The 25,853-nt window shown below is 40.5% G+C and overlaps 1 protein-coding gene across 15 annotated transcripts in view; it reads right to left on the reverse strand.

The window, feature by feature from the left end:
• ANKS1B (ankyrin repeat and sterile alpha motif domain containing 1B) overlaps positions 1 to 25,853 on the reverse strand; it is a 1,043,873-nt gene that overhangs the window by 1,008,032 nt on the left and 9,988 nt on the right. The window lies entirely within an intron of this gene.

Genomic DNA, 25,853 nt, shown 5'->3' on the forward strand with positions numbered 1-25,853 from the left:
GGTTGGCTCAGCAGTTTAGCGCCACCTTCAGCCCAGGGCCTGATCCTGGAGACCCGGGATCGAGTCCCACATCAGGCTCCCTGCATGGCGCCTGCTTCTCCCTCTGCCTGTGTCTTTGCACCTCCGCGCCCCCTTTGTGTGTCTCTCATGAATAAATGAATAAAATATTTTTTAAAATAAATAAAATAAAATACAAATGAAAATAAAATTTGTTTAAAAAATAAAAAATAATAAAATCTGTTTTGAGATCTACTGTTTAAACCAAGTTTACCTCTCAGAATAAGGTAATCAACTAAAAATATTTGCTCCAAACATACTTTCACTAACAGTCATGACATAAGAAATATACAAACTCTGAACTTTCCTTTAATTACACATTTTAAAAGTACTTAACTTCCTGATGAATACCCTACAATGGTTTGCTAAATGAATAAATAAGTGAAAGAAAGAGAGTAGGGGATCCCTGGGTGGCTCAGAGGTTTAGCGCCTGCCTTCGGCCCAGGGCATGATCCTGGAGTCTCAGGCTCCCTGCATGAAGCCTACTTCTCCCTCTGCCTGTGTCTCTGTCTCTGTCTCTCTCTCTCTCTCTGTGTGTCTCTCATGAATAAATAAATACAATCTTTAAAAAAAAAGAGAGAGGGAGTAAATGGCTTTATAGATAATAATATTTTTTTGTCCTAGAGGCCTATTATTTAAAATTAATTTAAAGCTCCAACACAACCAGACACTAAAAAAACTACCATCAAAGAAAAGACTGACAGATTGGATTTTATTAAAATTAAAAACTTGTAGACATCAGGAGACATTATTAAAAAACAGAAAACTGGACAGCCCCGGTGGCCTGGAGGTTTAGCGCCACCTTCAGCCCGGGGTGTGATCCTGGAAACCCCAGATCAAGTCCCACGTCAGGCTCCCTGCATGGAGCCTACTGCTCCCTCTGCCTCTCTCTCTCTCTCTCTATCTCTCACTGTCATTAATAAATAAATAAAATCATTTTTTAAAAAAAAGAAAGAAAACTGGGACGCTTGGATGGCTCAGTCGGTTGAGCTTCTGACTCTGGATCTTAGCTCAGGTCTTGACCTCAGGGTCATGAGTTCAAGCCCTGCATTATGGGAAAAAAAAAAAAAACAGAAAACCAAACTATAAATAGGTAGAAGATACTCACAGTGCACATATCTGTCAAAGAACTAGTATCCAGAATATATAAAGCACTCCTAAAAAAAAAATCAATAAAACAACCCAATAAAAAATAATCAAAATACTTTGTGGGAAAGTGGTAAAATACAGCTACAAATTATTCCTATTCTCGTATGCATGCCTCTTTGCAATGTGGCATGGCTGCTCCTCCAGTTAAGAGGTAGAGTCCATTTCCCCATCCCTGGAATCCGGGCCGGTCATAACTCACATTGATCAACATAATATGGTGGAAGTGATGCTATACAACCTCCAAAGCTAGGTCTTAAGAGATCTTGCAGCTTCCACTTTTACCCTCTTGGAACACTACCCAACTATGTAAGGAAACTCTACTACTTACTTATGAGAAGTCACAAGGAAAAAACAAAGTGCCCGAGTGACAGCCAAAACCCATCTTGGGGCTTTCCAACCCAAGAGACTCCCCCAGCTGTCTGCAGCATGAGAGGGCCTTACCCAACTATGTAAGGAAGCTCTACTACTTACTTATGAGAAGTCACAAGGAAAAAACAAAGTGCCCGAGTGACAGCCAAAACCCATCTTGGGGCTTTCCAACCCAAGAGACTCCCCCAGCTGTCTGCAGCATGAGAGGGCCCACACAAAACCAAGAAAGGAACCTCCAAGTCAACCTTGTAATTGAAAAAAAATAATAAACTGGTTTTGGCTTAAGCAACAAATAAGTGAAACAGACATAATAGGCACTTCATAAAGATAATATCCAAATGGCCAACAAGCATATGAAAAAGTGCTCAACATCATTATTAAGCAGGGAATGCAAATTAAAACACAGTGAAATACCACAATACATCCACCGAATAAAATTCAAAAGGCTGACAATTTTGAGTGTTGACAAGGATGTAGAATACTGACACTTTCTTACATTGCTAGTTAAAAGGGTAAATTTATACAAACTCTCGGGAAAACAGTCTGGCAACATTGGGTGAAAAATTAAAATTATGTCCACTCTGAAACCCAGAAATTCCATTTCTACTTTTATAACCAACAGAAATGCATATATATGTTCACACACAAATGTATACATACATACATACATACCCCAAAAAGCACATGTGTAAGAATGTTCGTGGGAGCACTATTCATAATAGCCCCAAATTAGAAACAACCCAATTGTTCACCAATAAAAGAATGTATAAATTGTGGTATGTTTATACAATAAAACTACACAATTAAAAAGTACTACCACTATTTGCAATACCATGCATGAATCTCATGATATAAAACGAGTAAAACAAGCTAAACAAAAAAGACTAATTAGTAGAATTCCATTCCACGTATATGAATTGCAAAAACAAACTAAGTCAAAACTAATGTGAGGAAAGAAGTCACAATAGAAGTCACCTCTCAAGGGTTGCTCGTTGACTGGGAAAGGGTGTAAGGTGGCTTTCCTGGGTGTTGGAAATGTTCTCTATCTTGACCTGGGGAGTCACAGAGTTGTAAGACAAGTTTTGTGTACCTCACTTCACTATACACTATACCCCATTAAAAACAGTTTAAGGGTCGCCAAGATGGCTCAGTTGGTTAAGGGCGTCCAACTCTTGGTTTCAGCTCAGATCATGATCTCAGGGTCATTAGATCAAGCCCAGTGTTGGATTCCACCCTCAGGGTGGAGTCTGCTTGAGATTCTCTCCCTCTTCCCTACCTCGCCCTCCCCTTGTTCTCTCTCTCTCTCTCTCTCAAATAAATAAGTAAAATAGTTTTTAAAAATCATCTAAATATCTTGCAAACCAGTTTATCATTATTATGGCACAGAAATAGTACAGACAGCAAAAGTGCCATGACCTACATAAAGCAGCAAGGAAAAAAATTCCCACTGGACCTCCTTTGCCCTTTGATGATATTAAATATCATGACAGCTGAAATGCAGGTGTGCAGGGATCAGCAATAAACTAATGACTGCTTCAGCACCAACTTCAGCTGGTGCACACAGTATCCGAACCATTTAAATGAAACTGAACGTGAACAGGGCTTTAAGAATAATATTTCTCATTTATGTTGCTACCCTACCAAATTTACATGAAATAATCTCATAGGTTTGGATTTTATAAACACACATTAAAATATAATTATCCTTTAATTATCTGACACTCAACACTTAAAGTAAATACTCTGGAATTATGTAAAAGAATGAAGATGTGAACTGTATTTAGCCCATCTGTGTAGCCAGTTTAGATGAATGGTAATCACATACTGCTAATAAGATCGAAGTTGTGGGTTCCAGCCTTACAGGAGTCCATTCCACACAGAAACTAATACCCCTTGGCATGCTCCTAACAATGCTTTCCAGAGTCTGATAGTTTGTATTACAAGAATCAAAAGAAAAGAGAAGGCACAGTGTATATAGTCAGAATTGCATAAATGTTACAAACAATTTAAAGCATACTGGATTGTTAGCACAATTATTGTTATCACTAAATAAATGAGCTCTCTCTGCTTCCATATGATAATATCAGCAGGATACCATATAGAAAGTAAAATTAGATTTGGGTCATCAAAATGTAGAAGGAAAAAAACTAGCAGACAAATTTGGCCAAACTGATAAACTCAGGAACGGTGTCTCAATAAAGACTACTAATATTTTCTGTTTATATGTTATATTTAAATCGTGTTCTTCTGTCTTCCCCATATTCCAGCAATCTACACTAACAGATTCCCAGATCTACTTGATTTGGAGATTAAATGAGATAATGTAGTAAATTTTTTTTTAAAAAAGAACAGAAAAATCATTCATTTAAAATTCAATATTTATCCAAGCTTAACTGGAATCCAAATTTTCTAATTACTAGATTTGCCCCCAAATAAGTTTAATAGTTCCAAAAAAAAACTTGGGGCAGCCCCGGTGGCTTAGTGGTTCAGCGCCGCCTTCTGCCCAGGGCATGATCCTGGAGACCAGGGATTGAGTCCCACGTCAGGATCCCTGCATGGAGCCTGCTTCTCCCTCTGCCTGTTTCTCTCTCTCTCTATCTCTAATAAATAAATAAAAAATCTTTAAAAAAAAACTTAAACACTTGAGAAATTGATCCATAATAAACTTACTTGATGCATCTAACTTACTTTGAGAAATATGATGAAATATTCAAGAATGATTTAAAAGTGTTTCAAATCCACATTATTCAAATAGCTTATAAGAGGAAGAATATTGACACATAATAATATAAAGCAACAAGTGAGGTAAGTCATGAGAAAATGCATATAAGTGGAGCCAGAAATTGGAGAATTACTTCTCGTTGACATAAGAAAAGGCATCACCAAGGAAAGGGCATTTGAGTTAGGTTTTAAAAACTAGACACCACAGACTATGTAGCATTACGGCTGGCTTCATTTATTTAAAAAAACAAAGGCAGTCACATTTGCCTTCATAACTGCAATGCGATTGTTATATGTAATTACTTATTTGATGTCTCTCTCCCCAACTGGACTCCAAGTTCTGAAAGGGCTTAGACTCTTGCTTTTTCAGTTGTCTCTCCAGTACCTAGCAGAGCTAGATGTAGACATCTAGAAAATGTTTGTTAAATGAATGAGTAACACAAGTGGGAAAGTAACAATTTGCCTACAAAATAAAGAAGAAAAAAGATCAAACAAGTATTTAGGGCCAAGTCACAGATGATCTTGAAAATCAAAACTAAGGAATTTTAACTTTATTTGGTTGTTAATAAGGGCTCGTTGAAGATTTTAAGGAGTGCAGTGACATAACTGGGTTTGTGCTTTAGAAAGTATATCTAAAAGTAATACTATACCATAGATCACAAAAAAAAGAGAGAGAACGGAGGCAATCACAATATCGTTACGGGAGTCTGGATCAAAGATAACAAGGACTTAAAACTAAAATTAAACAGTGGGAATGAAAAGTAAAAATAATAATAACCACGGGGATAGTGCATGGATAAAATCAACAGGGCAATGAGTCTTCCATTTACCCAACATCTTCTGAGCACCTACTATGTGTCTAGGAGCTAGAGACAGGAAATAAAAAGAAGCCACAGTCCTTTACCTCAAAATGCTGATGGTTTCCCCAAATTGTCCATCCACGATGGTACCTTCTTGACCCATTCCCCCCAGGCTGGCCGCCTCTTCCATGATCCCCCGGAGTCCTCAGTCTGGGAGCAGCCCATTGCTCTCCCCCTCAGAGGCATCAGACTTCACTTCCTCTCCATGTTCCACGATCAGATGCAGGTACCTATGACTTCATGCCCAACTGTTTTAGTAACAAAATTCTTAGCCATGGGAATATCCTTTATCAAATAAGTCTATTCTTGCGGCTTGGTCCAGAATTTCCATCTTTTCCATCCACTTGGCTGATCTGTCTTCCTTCAAGACCAGACATATAAAGCACGTCCCCTGGGAAGTTGCTGCAGGCCCCCTTCCCCCTGGTCACTGGCTCTCCTACGCTACCTCCTTAGTGTTGCTGTGACTCTCAGTCCGTATCCCCTCTAAGATGCCCGAGACACCTACTAGGTGATGTTGCTCCTACTGGAACAGGGACCACTGTTGATTTTATTTGTGTATAAACAACACGTAGGAAGGAATCGAACATCACTTGTGGTTTGGAGACATGGGTGCTGGACTCAAAACAAGACCTACAGCTTCCAGGCATGACAAGGTGTCTCACAAGCTGCAGGGCCTGTCCAAGTTTCTTCATCTCTGAGGAACTTATCACTGGGTTGTTGGGAGACTAAGGAACACAATGAATCCGAAAAAAATACTGTAGTTCTTTGAGAAGGATATCTATGAGCATTTGTGATAAATACTACAGACCGTCACAGGAGCTTGAGCATGCATTCTTACTAGGAAAGAATGGGAGACATGGGTAAGTGAGAACCTCATGGAGCAGCCCTTATGCTGGCCCTGGAGAACCTACAGTTTAGACAAGCTTACAAGGAGATGAGGTTGGAGGGGCATCCAGGTAAAGAAGGTAATGAGAACAAATGCCAAGAAGCCAGCAGCAATTCAGCAGCAGCAAATTTTACTGAGGGATTATTACGAGCCACACATTGTTCTGAGTGCTACGCAAACAGCAATGAGGACAGGAAAGGTCCCCATCTTCAGAGGGCTTAGATTCTAACTTGGAAGAACAATGAACAAATAAATACACAGAATTATTTCTGACAGCACCAGGTGACAGGAAGGTGATACGCTGTGGTGACTGGGGAGAAGGGGGTACTCCAGACAGAGCAGTAAATCCACTCTGGGGTGATGACATTTGTCCATCTGAGAAGAGGGTAATGAGACAGGCCCAGAATGGGGAAGAGCATGCCGAAGGAAAGAGCAATGCAAAGGCCCAGAAGCAGGAAAACGTCTGAATGGACAGCGTGGCTAAGAGCCGAGAGGCTAAGATACAAACAGTATGACATTAAGGCTGTCACGTCTAAGGAACAGTGAGGTACCAATTCAGACCGAGGCTGAAACAGTGGATAATCCGAGAAAACTAACTGAAGACAAGGACGCCTCACAGGTATCTCTCACACGGCAGGGTGACGTGGGCAGGTGGGAGGCGCTTCCTCTGGAGCAGCCAGGCGGCAAAGCAATGACTGCGGCCTCCTGTCACTGCGGAATAAAAGTTGTCTCACTCACCTTCTCCACGAAAGGAGAAACCGGAGGTCTAGGAAGGGGTGAGGGTGTAAGTCATGACTCACGTTCACCAAGACACAGGGCGGGCACCTCTACTCCCAGGTACACAAGACTAGTAACAGGTTAACTTCGGGGCCAGGGTGTCCAGGTGCCGCTGCTTGGCCCTGCACACCCTGCACACCCGCCCGGCAACCACCTGGCAGCAGGGAGGCGTCACAGACGAGCCCCTGCAGGACACGCCACTGACACCGCGGGGAGGCACCACGAGGAACCCAGGGCCACTGAAAACCTGCAACAGAGAGAAAGAAACTCTGCACTAAGCCCCTGAGATGGTTGGGGCTGCTCACTGTGGCATGTTAACCTCACCTACCATGACTATACACTATAACAATATAGGCAGAATTTTTTTTTTAAAGATGATAAAGAGCAGAGGTACTCATCACTCTGAGTGGGAAGAAGAGAACATGAACTACTACTCAGAGCCTTTGACAGATGGCATCTTTTGACATGGTTCTCTGTCTCTCCCAACATCAACGACTTTTATCAGATATGCCCAACTTGGCAGTTCCTGCTCCTAATGGGACAGCGTTATGGGCCATCCATCGACGTGGGCCACCACAACAAAGTACCACCAGCTGGGTGGCTCAGGTAACAAAAATTTATTTTCTCAGTTTTAGAGGCTGCACGTCCAAGGTTGGGAGGCCAGGTCCTCCTAGGACCTCTCTTCCCAGCTTGCAAATGGCTACGGCCTTGCTGTGCCCTCAGCCTGCGGGGCTGGGGGGGGGCAGTGAAAGGGAGAGTGCAAGCAAGCTCATGCCAGCCAGCCCTCCAGTGTCTCTTATAAGGGTATTAAGCCCACTGTGAGGGCACACCTTTGAGATCTCCAAACCTAATTTTCTCCCCAAGGCCCCATCTCCAAATACCATTACATTGGGGACTAGGGCTTCCATCTGGGGGTGAGTGGAGGGGGGGGGTGCACAATGTAGTTCACAGTAGCAGATGTCCTCCCATCCCTGGTTTGTGGTTTGGTCATGTGACCTTCTCTGGCTTCCAGAATGAGGCAGAGGTGACTGCGTAGGCCAGCTCCAAAGCCAGGCCTCAAAAAGCTCTGATATATTTCCACTTGCCCTCCGGTACCTCCATTGCGGGCATGAGAAGACTATGCTATGGCTAGACCACCTCACCAAGGAGGACAGAAACTCAAAAAGCCAACCCCTATTTCGGCAACCTGTGATTGGGAGCAGAGCCACCTCGCCACCAAGCCTAAACCACCCTGCCTAAATCAGTAGGTGCATAAATGATAATAAATGGTTATGTTTATAATGTGACATACAAACACAAGTGTGGGCCTTTGTTGGGAAACATGACTGCAGTAATAGGGACCGGATGTAACTTCTATCTAATGTCTACAGATAAAGGGCCAAGAAGCGTATCCAGCTCCTTAGGAAAAACCTTATGCTAACAAAGACATCAGGAAAATTAATCTGGACTTCGTCGACTTTTTTCTTGAAGCTCCTGTTTATTCACCTCTGCTGGTTCTGTGCAATAGCTCCTAAATCCAATTCTAATCCTAGTCAGCAAGATTTGTGAAGATAACAGAGGAGATGGAAGGAAGGAGGGGAAAACATAAAATCATGTGGTATTGCAAAAAAGTATCGACATCAAGGAAGAAAATCAAGTGTACTACAAAACACCAAACATGCTAAAAATGAAGAAGTCCTTGGGTTTGGTCAGGAAAACATCACTAGCTCATTGGAAAGTCATTCTTGGAAAATAGAGAAACAGACACAGGAGAATCAAGAAAAGAGTAAACTGCACATAGATCGAGACAGTGATTGTAGAGGATTTAGTTTAGCCGTGTAACAACGAAAAGAAAGAAATGGGGCAACCACTAGTGGGGCAAGAAATGGAACTCATCTCTTAACACGGAAGACCTGGGCTGGGTTAGTTTTCCACTGCTACATAACAAAGTGCCACAAGCTTACGATCTCCGTTTTTCGGGGCAGAAGTTCAGGGGGGCTTAGCTGGGCTCTCTGCTTATGGCCTCACAAGAGCAAAACCCAGGTGTTGACCAGGCAGAGTTCTTGTCTGGAGGCTCTGGGGAGGATCCATTCCCTTGCTAATTTGGATTATTGGCACAACCAGCTCTATGCAGCTCTAAGACTGAAGTACCATTTCTTTGCGAGGTATTGGCCGGAGGTAGCTCTCAATGCCTAGAGCCTGCACTTCCCTCCCAGCACAGAAGACTCCCCTCCCTCTCTGAGCCAGCAACAAAGCCATCCAGCCGTTTCATGTTCTCAAGCCCTGGCTTCCCCTTCTACAGTCAGTTGGAAAACATTCTGCTTGTACACATTCTACTCATGGGATCATACGAGGTCCATCTAGATCATCTCCGTGTCTTAGGGTCAATTGATTAGTGACCTTAATCATATCCCAAAATTCCTTTAGGTATGTAATGGAACATAATCAAGGAGGTAACATCCAGCATGTGCACAGTCCTAGGGATTATGACAAGAAATCTTGTTATTTTATAGGATTATATATTAAAGTTAGGAAAGGATCCAAGAGTGAAAAGATCTTGAAGATTTCACACATCAGAATCATGTATGATAACGAATTACCAATAATTAGGAAGGGAAGAAATCAAGGAAAAAGCACACCATCCTAGCCATGGCAAAAACAGAGGCTGCCTTTCCTTGGAGATTGAGAGAATGACAAAAGGGGGAGAGTGGGAGGCAAAAGACAGCATTTATGCCAGCTATTTACTTTGCCAAATTTAGTATCATTTTAATTTAGATACAAAGAGACATATTCTCATATTCTGGATTCTCTGAAAAAGTTCCTCCAGATGGTTATACCTCCCTAGAGTGACAGCACCCAGGGTAGCCTTGCACATATTGGGAATTCAATTAAACGCTGCTGACCATCTGATTGAGGATTCAGAGTCTGGAGTAGCTGACTCAATACAAACATATGGCTTAGTTCCCATCAAAGGAAAAAAAAACCAAGTCACTATATTCCCCTAACACAGCCCCTCCTTTGCAATGTGGGAGAAAACAGAATCGAACTAATAAAAATAGACGAATGTAAAAAAGATTAGGGAACAGGCAAACTGCAGAATACAAAACTTCTCTAATTTTATCATAAAGTCAGAATTCTTCAGCTAAGAACCGATGCTAAGACATTTCCTTCTTAATTCTATTCCATCACAGCAGTGGCTCCCGGGCACTGCACTTCAGGGTACCTCAGAGGAGGAAGACACAGTGAGCTCGGGCTGCTCAGGGCTGGAGGACAAGGACACCAATGACGATAAGGTGAGGCTGAGCGATAGTAAGTGTTCAAAGTGTAGGGAAGAAAACAATATTAAACCACTTTAACTCTATAAAGACCCACATAAAGTATTTACAGACAAGAAAAACAAAGGTTCAGACAGGTCAAATACATTTTCTCCAAGGTCATATAGCAAGGATTATAGTAGATTATAACTTCCAATTCGGGAGTGACTGACCCCGAAACTCAATTCTCTCCTAAAGGAGGGATTAACTCATCTCTGGTCGGCTACCTGGACAAGGGTTTAGAGTAAAGTAGAAAGAAACTGTAACAGCTTCTTGGAGAGGCCATTATTTCAAGTGGAACTCAGGAAGATATGTTCAATTTTGAAAAGCGGAGAGGTAAAGTAAGGAGAACAGTTCCCGGGGAAGGAGCATAAGGCACGGAAGCAAGAAATCTGGGTCAACGCGGGGAGGCTGTAAGTAGTTCAGAGAATCTAAAGCACAAATTCCTTACAAGTAAATATATGAAGTCGGACAGTGGTGTAAGGGGCAGTATGGAAAAATACTCTGTATTTACTCTACAATTAACAGGGAGAGAAAGGCAGGGAGGTCCAAAACATGAGCCTGAACTATGAAGGGAAAATCCTCCCCACCTCCCTTTGCTCTCTAGTCCTGAGGAGAGCAGGGTCCCAAGCCCACCTCCAACCCACCATCAGGCTTTGTTGTCGCCGTTACATAAATTAACCCACTTATCACAGGCTAGCAACGTTCCAAGGGGAGGAGCTCTTATTGGTCTTTCAATCCTTCCTGTCTTCCGATGGCAGATTGCACAGACCCTCTGTGGGGGTCCAGGCACCCCCTGCTACCGTTGTCACACAGGAACCACAGTTCCAGGTCCCCAAAGCTCCTCTTTTCCTCTTGGTCTTGCCACAGAAGGACCAAGTGTATTCAGCATGCCGGCTTATCTCAATTTCCTCCACTGCTTGCCCTGACGGAAACACCGTAACAGGTCCCATATTTACTGACAAGGCCAACCTTCTTGGCACGTTTGTCCATGTCACCACGAACTAGGACACCACCCGGGGGGTACCCGCCATCTGTTTCTGCAAAGTCCTACTGGAACACAGCCACGTCCAGTCATTCATGAACTGTCAACGACTACGTTCTCCCTACAACAGCAAAAACTGTATGGCCCATAAAACCTTACTTTCTAGCCCTTAACAGAAAAAAATGTGCCATTTGCTCTAGTCCCATATCTCACAGGACTCTTCTAGTCGTTTGTTCTGGTCTAAAATATAAAACTGATATGGATATCTCTTGATCGCTCAATTTCCAATATTATAATTTTAATTCCTATTACAGAAATTGAGAATTTTGCTATCGTACACCATCAGCCTTCCTCCCCACTCCCCTCTTCACAAACTGTTCTCTCTCAGTATGTTTAAGTCAGTACTCAGTGTTTATACCCTAGGACTACATAAAGATTCTTTATTCCTGAGACAGCTAATATTATGTAATTGTTTCTGTACTTACAAAGATATCTTTGCAAAGTTAATAATTACCATTTGTTTTGTTTGCTTACTTTTCCTATCACCATTTACCTATCACCATTTTTTCCCAAGTCTAACACACTTGCCAACAGTCTTTTTTTTTTTTTTTCCCCCAAATGTTCAAACACTTTGTCTCCCATATCCTTCCCATAGTCCTCCATCCTTTTTCTCCAATCTGGACTGGGTGCTAAGCCTAGTGAAGAAGCTACTTTTCAAGGAACCTTTCTCTGTCCTCCTGCATTAAATCCTTTGTTTTCTGCATCCTATGCCTTTGACTTGAGTTCCTCCCTTGTTTTTATGCAAGTGCATCTTCTAGAAGCTTTCTATGAAAGGACACCTAATATATAAATGTTTTAATCCTTCTGTGTCTTACAACTTCTTCATTCTATACTAGCTAATCAACAGGTCATCTAAATAGAGAAGTGTAAGCTACAAGTGATTTTTCCCTCATAATTCTGAAAGCACTCAACACTGTCTTCTATAATCTGGTGTCGCTGCTAAAAGTTGGATGTTATTCTGATTTCCATTCATCTCTATATGACGTTTTTGTGTCTCCTTTTTTTTGTTTTATACAACTTCCAGAGCTTTCAGAATTTTATTTTAATCCATAGTGTTCTTAAATTTTGGATTGATGTGGCTTTACGGTCTCTTCTCATTCATTATGCTGTATTATTCATTATGCAGAGACCTGTATCCTACAGTAGTAGCAAATCTTCTTGTAATATTTCTTTAACAATTCCCTTCAGGTCTTCTCCTTGAGCTCTGTCAGCTGTCTATGCCACAGTAATGATGTGTTACAAACTATCCTAAAACTCAGGGGCTTAAAACGATAGCCATTTATGATTGCTCTGGACTCTACCAGTTGGCTAAACGGTTCTGCTGATCATCTAGTGGGCATAAGTCAAGGGTGCAGCAATCCCACAATGCAAAGGACAGTCCTACCCCATTGCCAAAAAGAATTACGTGGCCCAAAACGTCAACAATGCGAAGGCTGAGAAATCTGGTTCAAAAGTTACTTCCTGGGGCACCTGGGTAGCTCTGTCAGCTGTCATGAGACCAAGCCCCCATGTCAGTCTCCAGGCTCAATGGGGAGTCTGCTTGAGATTCTCTCCCTCTGCCCCCCTCCAACTCACTTGTGTGTGTGCATGAATGCTTTCTCTCTCTCAAAATAAATAAGTGGATCTTTAAAAAAAAAAAAAAAAGTTACTTCACTTATATTCCAAGACCTACAAATAGCTCACCAATCAAGCAAAAACCTGCCTTAGGCTCAAACCCTCTCTTCTAGTGTCAGACCTACTATGTTCCCGGACCTGCTGCCTGCCCTGACCATTGAGATGTTGCTTTTTCCCCCAGACATGACATGATACACCGGTCCTCAGATCCTCAACTCCTTCCTGACATCGACCTAAGAAACTTAAGACACAGATGCCTCCATCTAGTTCCAAAACTCCCTTGTTTCTCACTATGGAAAATGGGGAGACTTTAATTCTTTGTTTCCTGGACTTGGAACTCTACACAGTCTGGTCCCCAACCCAACCTGACCAACCTTAATCATCTACTGCTCCCTGCACCTCAGGGTAACAGTACAGTTTGACACTATACAACAGAGCAGCCTTTAAAAGACCTTCTCCTGTCTAACTGTGGAGTCCTGGTGTTTAATCTCTTTTTTTGTAGTAACCTTAGGGGCTACTGCGTATTTCTAAAACAGCCATTTACAGGTTTTAAGAGATCATTACATGGTCACTAAAGGAATACATGAAACTCATAACCCTCAGGCTTGAGTTGCAAGGAACATGTATTTATACTGACTGAATTCTGAGTTCTTTAATTCAGCCACCAAAGTACATCAAGCAGTACTCTGTTTGGCATGGGAAAGTAGAGGGATAAAAAAAAAAAAAAACCCACTCATGGTCCCCTACCCTTAGAGAGCTTACAGCCTAGTATATATTAAGTCAGATATGTAAATAATAGATTCATACATAACCTGATTAGTCAGATTATCCTTATTCTATAGCTTAAAAAGAAAAATCCTTTCTCAGAATTGACAGAAATAGAAATAACAGTCTTAAAAGTATACAGAATGAATAAATGAGCACATGAACAAGCATATGGATAAATGAGAAACCAAATATCCAACTAGTAAAGCTTTTTGGGGGGGGGTCTTAGGCAAGGTAGTAAGTCTATCATGTAAATGACTTTCATTATTCTACAACATCTCCTTTCATTTTCCTTAGATGTCATCATCACTATAAATGCTAATTGATTTAGCATATACAACAAATTAACCTGGTACTAGAATAATTCTGTAACACAATACAGAATTTTTTTAAAAAATCTGTACTTCTCAGCTTTACAGATAATGGAGCCTCTAAACAGATACAGGCCACTAGTCTAATCTAGCTCAGTAGACTGATGCTGGTCAAGAATGCACCAGACAGCCTCCCCAGATGTTTATACTGAGCCCCATCTAATCAATGTTTATGCCTTATGGATTATTAAGGTTTGTCATGTTTGGTTGATGTATTTACTAATAGGGCAAACATGAAGAATTCCCAAGAAAAGATATCATAACTATCTTATACTCCATCCCGAAGTCTAGAAATACCATTTACCAATTCAGCCATCACAAAGGAGCCACCTGGTTGAATGGATTTTCCCTTTGTAGAACACCTTGTCATTCATTATGATGACTGACTGGTACTGCAGCTGCATTGAGATCTCTGATAGTACAAAGGAGATTAATCTCCATTCCTCGTGACATGGAATCATGCAAAACTGGGTTTGAACCTAAGCTCCATGAGGTACTGTCTACATGATTTTGAGCAAGATATTCAACCTCTTTTAAATCTAAAGTATACATAGGACTTTAACCACATGCAAATGGGGAAAATAATACTGATCATACATTTGCTATGAGAATTGATAAGGAGATAATAAATCTATAAGACCAGCATATACTAGATGTTCAGTGAATACTAGCATTCCCTTTAATCTGATTTAAATTATCAAGCAAAATTATCTAATAATTGTTTCCCCTCATTTTGATGAATTTTCATGTAGCTCCCTCCCTCCACTTTATTATCTCTTCATTCATTCTTCCATTTAGGTTCAAAGTTACTAAGAGCAAGAACTTAATACTGCTTCTCCTGAAATATCTTCCAGACGTTTCTGAAATCCATAGCGAAAAGAGAAGTTATGGTTCCAAATGGGCCTTTACTCTAAAAACACAGATTACCTTTGTTTTAAAGTACCTCCCCCAACTCCTATATCTCTGATAATTTTCCAGCACTGAGGAAAGAACACTGGCTTTTAAGTCAGGCAATTCTCAATTCCAAATCCAACTACACTGCTTACATAGTCAAGTTACTCACTTGTCCCAGTTACTAAACTTCTTTGTATCTCCATGTCCTGTAAACTTAACTCAATGTCCCATAAACTATGACAACAGGCACAGTGCCTAACAATAGGTGCTCTCTAACAAACCACTAAATTTTTCTCAGCCCTGGGGTTACTAATAAAACTTATCTCTCAGGCAACAATTGCTCTCAAAGACATAGTCCAAAAAGAGATAGCATGCCCTGTTCCACAGTTATTCACTCACTTTGTTACTCAACAAATAATTTTTGGAATGCCTTGTATGTTCTGGGCATAAAACAGTAACATTTATTTAGCACTTTAAAAAGACAATGGAGTCAAGATCTTAGGCCTGAAGGACCTCAGGGTCTAGAGGGAAGGCAAACATGCAAATAACTACAATGTAGTTATTCTAAGTGCTAAACATAGAGGTGTGCACAAGTGCAGAGAGGCACAGAAGACAGAGCTCTGGCAAGGCTTCCCAGAGGAGATGATGCTGCTGGAATTGAGTCCAGGAGGATGAACAGGGCTTCATGGAGCATGCAAGGGAAAGACATGTATCCCAAGGGGAGCAACAGCAGAAGATCCATGATGCCTGCTGACAACTCCACGTATAGGAATCAGGCGTGGCTGGAGGATGCTGAGGCAGGGGACAAATGAGAAAGGAGGCAGGCTGGAAGAAGCCAAATCATAAAAGGCTTCAAATGACAGTCCAAAGTGTTTGGACTTTATTCTTAATGCCCTGGAGAGCCACTGATTTCTAAGTCGGAGAATAAAAAGTTTCAGAATAACTCCTCTAATGGCAGAGGAATGAATGACTTAGAAGGACTAATACTGGAAGTGATGATACCAAACGCATGTAAGCAGGAAGGGAAAGCTAGTCAAGGATGGCTGTAGAGTTTCTGGCACAAATGAATGGAGCACTGGAGTTCCATCTAACACAAAGGAGTCATATACTGGGCAGAGCAGAACCATGGGTTAAAATAATAAACATTTCAAGTTTCATGATTCCATTAAGTGCAAGATATTCAATAAGCCACTGGAGAAAACGTGTCTACAGTACAGGAGATAGGACTAAATTAGACATACAGATTTTAGGATTTATATTTGGGAATAATAATTTTTAAAACCAAGGAACATACTTTTGAAAAGAAATATAATTCCTTTAGACTTCTCTCCCAACTTCAACTGAAAAGATCACAAATTCAAAACCTTAATTATCATCTACTGCACATATACTAAATTTTAACGCACAAAAATGAAAAGATGTCAAGATATTTAATAAAAACAATAAACTCTTACCAAAGATAAATATTTTATATTCACTAATTTATCACTTTTCTTAAGCAATCTACTAACTAATAAAGACCTTTCCCTCACCCACAAAATTAATGTATTTCCAAAATAATGTCTTCATGGCAAAAAAATAAAATAAAACAGCACGCTTCATCTTCTGAATAAACAAGTTGGTTTAATTTCCTGAGTAAACATTACTCATACATAACCCTGAACAGAGTCCAAATTCACTGAAAGAGTTAAGAAATTTCTAAAATCCCAGGAGCAATAAACCTCACCAGAGAATCTATTCAAGAGCTTATTATAAAGGACTAAAAGTCAATGTCATACCAAAATTTTAAATAACATCATGCATCCCTCTATTTAATAAATTATTTCAAAATCAGGTCACAATTGACAGACACACTATCTTGGGCAGACGGCAGAGAGTAGATAAGCAGGGAAAATTTCCTTTTCTCTACTGAAGCATGTCCACCAACTGTCATATTTGGAAAACGGCCAAAATGAGCACATTATTTGCAAAAAGAACAGGAAGCTCTTGGAATATTAGCAAAATGTATGGTATATAAATATGGAATGTAAAGAATTAAGATTCACATTCGTGGATGCTTAGAAATAATGTTTCTAAGTTGTATAGTAAAAGCACAAGTCCAACCAAGGTACCAAGCTCTAGAAGCCAAAGGTAGAGCCCCTTGAGCCCTGGGGCTACGTGTCACCCTTATCTTCTAGGCTGTGACCATTTATCCAGGGTAAAGTTCCCATAAACATTTCCAAAACAGACACCTGGCCTCATAGTTACTTTACCTCAGTTAGCCACACAAATCGCCTTGAGAAAACCATGGTCAAACCATGTCTTTCTCTCTTAGTGTCTTTTCTTTGTCTCCTAACCTTTCTATTCCTCTTTTGTCACAGAACATTTTCTGGTTCTCTGGCTACAAACTTTACAGTGAGAGCTGCCACAGCCTAGTCCCTGAAGAGAAGAGCTGAACTATTAAGGAAGGAAAGCAGAGAGAAAAGAGAGAGGGAACCTAGAAATGCTAACTAGAGAGGAAACAGGAAAATTTTAGACTTCCTCTGAATCTATATATGCTTGTAACTCTAGGTTAATACTCTCAATTGTGATCAGGGTCCACAGTCAACTAAGGGTAACCAAGGGTCTTTTTTTTTTTTTTTTTTTCCTGACTCAGTACAGCTGCCTTTATTATTTTATGCCTGTTATCTATCAATTCAAGCATGGCTTTATGAACCTTGACATCATATGGAAGTACTCTGGGTGTGTTACTGAATGAAGCATTATTGCATTGCACTGTTTTAGGTATAGAGGGATAAATGAATATTGTTAAGTGTGGAGCCATTCCAAGGGAATGATGGTGATGGTGGTGATGGTGAAGGTGATGGAGATGGAGATGATGGTGATAGTGGTGATGATGGTGGTGATGGTTGTGATGATAGTGGTGATGATGGTAATGGTGATGGAGATGGTGATGGTGATGGTGATGGTGGTGATGGTGGTGATGGAGATGGTGATGAGCATCAGTAACCATCCTTCTGCTAGTGCTGTACTGACCGTCACTAAGTGCTCCAGACATCTACCTTTTCCCCTCCACATGTACCCCTTATGTCCTATAGGTCAATAAGGATAATTCTGATCCTATAGGCCTATCTACTCTGTTGCAAAATGGTAACCAAAGGTCTTCTAAATGGGATCCTCACTAATCTAAAATAAATATGTATTTTTATTTATTTTTTAAAAATATTTTATTTATTTATTCATGAGAGAGAGGCAGAGACACAGGCAGAGGGAGAAGCAGGCTCCATGCAGGGAGCCCAACATGGGACTCGATCCCGGGTCTCCAGGATCACGTCCTGGGCCGAAGGCAGCGCTAAACCACTGAGCCACCCAGGCTGCCCTGTAATTTTTTTTTTTAATGTAATGGTAGGAGTCTGGACAATGCCCAAAGCCAATAGCCAGGGAAAATAAGAGTACAGGGATTCATCTTGAGTGACTTTATTACTGGAAACTCCCTGGCAGTTGTAACATTGCTACCAACGCCACTGTCACCCTGGATAAGGTGCCCAGTGGCATCACAGAGTATTCTGGCTCTTTGAAGAAGTATGGGAAGCAGGACAGAGAAGAAGTAAGCAAGGCAAATTGAAGAAACAAACGTCTGGTTGGGGTGTATTCTCTCAAGAAGTCCACAAAATAGGGTAATAAAATATTCTCCATATGCCCCTTTTCTGAGATTTTGTTCCCATTCCCCCCAATCATGAGGTTAAGCCCAAAGAGATGCAACAGCTCCAATTTATGCTACATGACCCTGTCCCCCTGGATCCCTGCCACCTTGACTTCTGGTCTTTCCAATTCCTGGCAGTTCAACTTTTCCTTAAGAGAGAGAGAGAGAGAGAATGTGTCTAGTCCTATAAAACCCCCACTTCCATGTAAAGAGTAAGCAAGCAAGACTTCAGAGAAAGGTCACATCCAACAAGGATCTTCCACCACTCCTTTCTTCAACTCCTTTCCTGCACAGAAACAACACATGGATTACACTGCTGAGAAAGTAGTATCTGCCAATTCAAGAGTTTTGAAAGGACTGAAGGAATAGGAACGGGAAGGACAGATCCTCATTGTTCTCCCAACGAATGTCACAAACCTCAAAGCGTAAACCCAAGGATTTCTTAAAAATAGAAAGCCAAGAGACCAAAAGAAATACTGTGAAAATGTCACAGGTTATTAGAGGTGCTGCCAATGATGAGAAGAGGTTAAGAGGGTGGAAAAAAAAAGTTAAGAAGGTGGGGAAAAAAGAACAGTAAGAAACATCATCTCTTCAGATTCTCAGATGTTATCTTGCACATTAAGTATGTTATTTAAATCCAGGCTTCCTTCTTAGGTAGTAAAACCAAAATTCTGATCATCATTCCACTGAGTTCATCTTTCCAGACCTAGAAAAGGACAGGAGCAGCTGATAATACTGCCTGCTGCTTATTTTCTCTTGAATTTCACATGAGAGACCGAATGGTATAGTACAGTATAGAATATAACTGCAAGGAATTATTCTGCAATGTTCCCAAACTATTTTTTTTGACTTTTTGCAAATAAGGAGGGTATCAGTCAACCATATCAAATGCCTATTAACAAGCTACCTGGAAATTTCTTTGCTCCAACTTACTTCTAGCAATCATGGATTCTTGGCAGTAATTCACAGTCTGGGAAATCCCCAGTATGAACTACTTATTGCCCTGGTTCATTTGGAGCAACAACCATTTTACAAGACCTGTGCAGATTTACCACATTTTAAAATACAGTTGGTCAATTTCTTATGTTTTTATGACATCCTAAAATAACAGTGGGACTATCATATAACAAGAAAGACCTACTTGCTGAAATCCTTATTTCTATCAAATTCTGCAAACTCAACTTCTTTGGTGAATGACAGTTCTTATCTCAGTGCTTTTATATAACTCTTTTTCTTTCTGCATTATCATCATCTTACTAAAATTCTTGAGAATGCACTTCGAGGACAATTATGATACTTTCAGCTAAACAGAGCAAAAAATATATAAAGATTTTTCTCTCTCTCAATCTGCAGGCCTACTACCTATCCATAACAATATACACGAAAGAAAAAGCTCATTTAAAAATGCAAAGTGCTGACCAATCTATCAAACTATCATCATCTCTCCTCCAAAACACAGGAAGAAATAGAGACCAGAAGAACTGCCACACAGTACACAGGCTTTGGTGATGATTTCCACCTTAGCTAGAATTCTTAATTGCCCAAAACTCAATTTTCTTCCAACACAAGGACATAGGTATTGCTGAGATTTTTTTTATCATCATCATCATCATCACAGATAAAAAAAAGAGCATTAGGTTACTCTCTTCTTCCACTTCCTCTTCCACTCTCTTTCCTCTTTTCCTTCCTCATATTTTCCCTCTCTTCCTGAACAATTCAGTCTGTAAAGCCATTAAGAAGGACAGGGAGAGGGATCCCAGGGTGGCTCAGCGGTTTGGTGCCTGCCTTTGGCCCAGGGTGTGATCCTGGAGACCTGGGATCGGGTCCCACATCAGGCTCCCGGCATGGAGCCTGCTTCTCCCTCGTGCCTGTGTCTCTGCCTCTCTCTCTCTCTCTCTCTCTCTCTCACTCTCTCTCTTCATGAATGAATAAATAAATTTTAAACAATTTTAAAAAGGGCAGGGAGAAATGATCATCCACACCAGAGGCAAGAGGGAGGCTGCAGGGGCCTGCAGTAAAGTCGTTGGGAGCCCAAGCCCAGGGAAGAGACAGTCCTACTGGGGGCAGCAGAGAATGGGGTGTCAGAGCCAGCAAGATGGAAAGGGCGTCCCGATAGAGGGCTGAACGATGTGAGAGGGTGTAAAGGGTATCCACAAGGTAATGGCAGACGAGCACATCCAGACACAGAATGTCAAGAGTCCAAACACAGTGAAGAGGGAATCACATGCAAGGGTGAGCCAGTTTGCGGGATTAGATGCCAAGCAGGGTAAGAAGGGTCTCCCTCAGTAGATTTGGACTGGCATAGAGAGTCAGAGACTATAAACTGCAAGAGGGTATCAGTGGAGATCAGGCCAAGGTGGGTGTCAGAGCCTGAGCTGGGTCACAAAGACTCAGCCTCAGGGCACCGAATGGCAGCACAGGGAAGACTGGTTACGTATACTGGGGAACTTACCAAATACATCTATGTACCAAAGAGACCAGAAGCCACGTTTTTCACAACTGGAGCAAGAAGTTACCAATCTAGGAAGGAAGAAACCAAAACGAATCCTGCCTGTGAGGCTGGACTAGAGTTACATATGTCACTGGAAGCCCATAATTTTCAATAAATATAGGTACGTATAGATGTAAACGTGTGTACTTCTGTATGTGAATATTTTTTCCCCACTAATGACCATACTTAGTATCTAAATCCTAGCATCTTAACTTACTATTTTCCAATAAAAGGAACTAGGGCTTCCCAGAGAAATGGCTGATCCAGAACTGAGGCAAAGAAAGATGAGTCCTAGAACATCTTATGATGCCAAAAATCAAGGAAATACTCAAAGAATGACTCAGAAAAACCAGCCCTAAAGGATTTATACTGGCTAGGTCTGGGATGATTTAAACAATAAAAACTAATAATGACAGTAATACACTAAAACCTACCCAATAAAATAGCAAACCATGAGTCCACACTTATTTAAATAAAGTTTGATGAAGAATAGGATAGTCAGATAATTTAAATACACCTCCCAACAAAACAGCTTTTACAAAGGGTTTTCCCTTTGGAATAATGGTCTATATAGAAGCCTGACGCACACCATCAGAAACAAGTGATTAAAGTGAACATTATGAGCAAAAGAAAACAAACCAAAATCACATGCACTTGATAGGATGCAACAAAAAGAACACAGCATCCCACAGCATCCTTCTGTGATATTCCTGCCAAAGACAAGCACAATGTGAATCATAAGAAAACACTAGACAAACCCAAATTGAGGGACACTTTGCAAAATAACTAGCCTGTCGTCTTCAAAAAGTATCAAGATCCTAAAAGTCAAGGAAAGACTGAGAAACACTCCCACACGGAAGGACATTAAGGAGGTGTTGAAAATCAAGTGTGTTGATTTTCAATCAAATCAATCAAAATGTGTTGAATTTTGAACTGGATTCCAATGAACCACATTATTGGGACAATGGCCAAAACCTGAATGGGATCTAATGGTGGTAATGTAGCAAGACTAACTTCCTGATTTCAGTAGCTGTATTGTGGCTGTTTAGGGAAATATCCTTTTTTTAAGACATACAAATTAAAGTATCCTGAGGTGATAGGGCATCAGGTTGGCAGCTTACTGTCACATGGTTCAAAGAAAAAAAAATTTTATCTGAACTAAACTTCTGGTTTTTCCACAAGTATGTGATTATTTCAAAATCAAAATTATTTAAAAAAAAAAAAAGTTCTAGTTCCCACCATTAAAGAATTACTTACACCTGACCCATGGTCAGATTCAGGTCATATATTGATATATAAAAGGAAAATGGGAGTCAAACATTGATCCCGGACTGACCAAAAGAAAAAGCTGAATTTGTGAGCTTTTATACCCCATGAAATTAGCAACTAGACTCTATGAAATTAGTTAGCTACCATCTCACATGTGTAACTTCTGTAAATTGCCTAAAGGGGAGAATCTATTTTCTACACTCCAAAGCACCATCACCATGCTGAATATATAATATATATCCTCAAAATATTTGTTAGGTAATAATGTTTTTAAAAGCAGGATAAAGAAAATATCAATGATTAGCGTATTAGGAAACCATTAACCTGGATTACAGCACAGCATGCAAAACTGCAGCAGAACACAATCTCTTTCCACTCAGACTAGCTTTGTGAGAAACGTAGAAGATAACAAACTCAATGCTAAATACCTGGTGACCAGTACTACTCCTAAAAGTAGGCAGAAAAAAGTAATCACTGTCTCTGGGATCAGGGGAAGAGTGGGCAAATACATTACCCCAGCTGCCTTTCTTGGTGCCTACACGACTAAAGATTTAACTTAAAGACAATGTACCTAAAGAAGTTACCTATTAAAATGCAAATATCCCATAGTTCACACTAAATAAGGATACTCGTGAGATTCCTACAATTATTCCTTGCACAGCCATAATGTCTCAGTATTAACAACAGAAACAAAAACACACATTTTGAGTCCCTCCTATGGGACAGGCCCTGTGCTAGTATTTTATACAAATTCCCTTTAATCCTTACAACTCCACAACATAGAGCATATCATCCATTTTCACTTCTAAATCAGGGGACTGAAGTCCAGAGAAATTAAATAACTTGCCATGGGCCAAAGATCTGTTCAATGGCCAAGTTTTCGTTCAAACTCAAGACTCTAACTATTTCCATTACACTGTGTGGCTTCCTCCTGCCGCGCTAGTTACTGTTCCTGAAAATAGAGAGCTATGGCACGAGGAAGTAAGACGCAATTTAGGAAACTTTACAGGATAAAACTGAATGAGAATTCTGAGTTTCAGGTTAAAAAAAGAGAGAGAGAGACAAAAAAAATGTCTCAGAACAAGAAAGGAACAAAGGCTTTTAGCAAAGGGACAGAGGAGAACAAAAACGGAATGAGGAGGTCCTAAGGACAAACTGCCTGGTTGCCTGGCTCTTCTGTGAAGCCTAACACTAGATCTGATGAGATCCTCAAGTTAATAATGAACTCAGTTAAAACTAAGAGCTCAGATTTATTGGCTTGAACAGATGAATCAAAAGTTGAACGAAATTAAATGAAAACTATAGTAAATATTGTATTTTCCTCCTTTGCAGAAGAGGGAAGAAATGAAGACCTGGCATGTATGGCGAAGTTACTAAACTATCTTTGAAGACAACAGGAGTTAAATACCATTAAGCACCCAAGAAATTCTGGATAAACCAGTTCCACCCTACCAGTTCCACCCTGTCTTGATGTAAAAATGATGACTGACAAGAAATACTCTAAAACATCCTAAGCTATTTTAACATCCTAAGCTATTTTATCCAGGGATGCCCAGGTGGCTCAGTGGTTGAGCATCTGCCTTCAGCTCAGGGTGTGACCCCAGGGTCCCAGGACCAAGTCCCACATCGGGCTCCCTGCATGGAGCCTGCTTCTCCCTCTGCCCATGTCTCTGCCTCTCTCTCTTGGTGTCTCATGAATAAATAAATAAAATCTTAAAAAAAAAAAGTCCAGTTTATCACTCATGTGCTAGCAAGAAACAAATGTAAACAAAATGCTGCCTATAATGTGAGACTATATGATGAGCACAAACAGAAATAACTGAAAATTATGTAGGAACTGAAATATACATTACTATGTGATTTTGTAGAAAATGTAACTTCTATTTACATACTGGAAACACATTGGTATTCTTATTATTTTAACCCAGGATAAACACTGATCTCCATGGAACAAGAAGCAATATGGCACAATAACAAGATATTTGGGGATCCGAAAGGCCTGAATTTTAATCTTGATTCTGTCCCTTACTAGCTTTGTAACTTTGGGCAAGGTAGTCAATTCTTCTACTCTTTTACCCCACGTGTAAATAAGGGGCTAATAATAAATACCTTTCAGGATTGTTATGAAGACTGGATATAAAGCACATAAAGTGAGGAGTATAATGTTTGGGACACTAATAACACTAGCAATTCCACTTCCAGAAATATATCCTAGGAATGTAATTTATGAAAAAGGTGGTTTGTATGATAATGTTCATCCTAACACTACTTTACTACTTATAATAATAAATTATTAATAATTTTAATAAATAAACATCCAAGTATCTAGATTAAAAGAATATTTAAGTGAAGGTATGTACACCAGATCAGTGGTTCTCACACTTTAGCATACATAACAATTACCTAGGGAAGCTTATGAAATGCAGATTCCCAAAATTTTTACTCAGAAATTCTAACCCAATAGGTCCAAGGGGAGACCAGGAAATTTCCATGTTTAACAAACAACCATAGGGTTGGTTCTGAAATAGGAGGTCTATGAAAATTCTGCATTAAATGGGATTTTTTTTAAGATTTTATTATTTGAGAGAGAGGGAGAGAGAGCAGAGTGAGAAAGTGAGAGAGCACAGGGGTGGGGGCAGAGGGAGAGGGACAAACAGACTTCCTGCTGAGCAGGGAGCCCAAGGTGGGGCTTCCATCCCAGGACCCTGCGATCATAACCTGAGCCGAAGGCAGATGCTTTAACCAACTGAGCCACTTAGGCTCCTCTAAATGGGATATTTTAATGATGCCATTAAAAATATGATTATGAAGACTCTGTAATAAAACATAACTCTGTTTATGATATACTATTAAGTGGAAAATTCAGGATTCAAAATGTATGCTTTATCTAGTAACAACTATTACCAAACATAGGAACAAATGGGTCTTAGCAATAGCATTAGGGGTGATTTTTTTTTCATCTTTTACCTAATTATTTGAAACAGAGTCATGTTATCATCACAAATAAATAAGTCATTTACCAAAGGGGAAAAAAAAGTCAATGGATCACCATGCCCTTCAGGATTAAGTTAAAACTCCTTAGGGCAGCACACAAATCCTTCAATCTCCAGACTTAGCTTCTTACCCACACTCTATACCAAACTACTTACAATACTCCAAATTATATCCTATATTTTCACATACCATTATTGAATACATTATTCCGTCTCCAGAAAAGCCCTCCCCTCTGAAACTCAGCCTGGCAGGTGGCTCCAATGGTTAAGCGTCTGCCTTCAATTCAGGTCATCATCTCCAAGTCCTGGGACTGAGCCCACCTTGGGTTCTCAGCTCAGTGAGGTGGTCTGCTTGTCCCGCTCCCCCTATTTGCGCTCTCTCCACCCCCCCCACCAAATGAATAGATAAAATATTTTTTAAAAAGACTCAGTCTGGCAAACTCCCATTCATTCAACAAGATTCATGAATCACCTCTTCTCTCAAGTGTCCCTTGATGACTCCTCCCAGAGAGAATTAAGTGAGCCTCCTTCTTGCTCTTTGCATTCTTGACGCATTGCTTGGTGCTTCCATTACAGCAAACACCACCCTATACTTTAACTCTGTGTAGACATAACTG

Source organism: Canis lupus, chromosome 13 (genome assembly GCF_048164855.1).
Source record: "Canis lupus baileyi chromosome 13, mCanLup2.hap1, whole genome shotgun sequence".
Classification (NCBI taxonomy): Eukaryota; Metazoa; Chordata; class Mammalia; order Carnivora; family Canidae; genus Canis; species Canis lupus.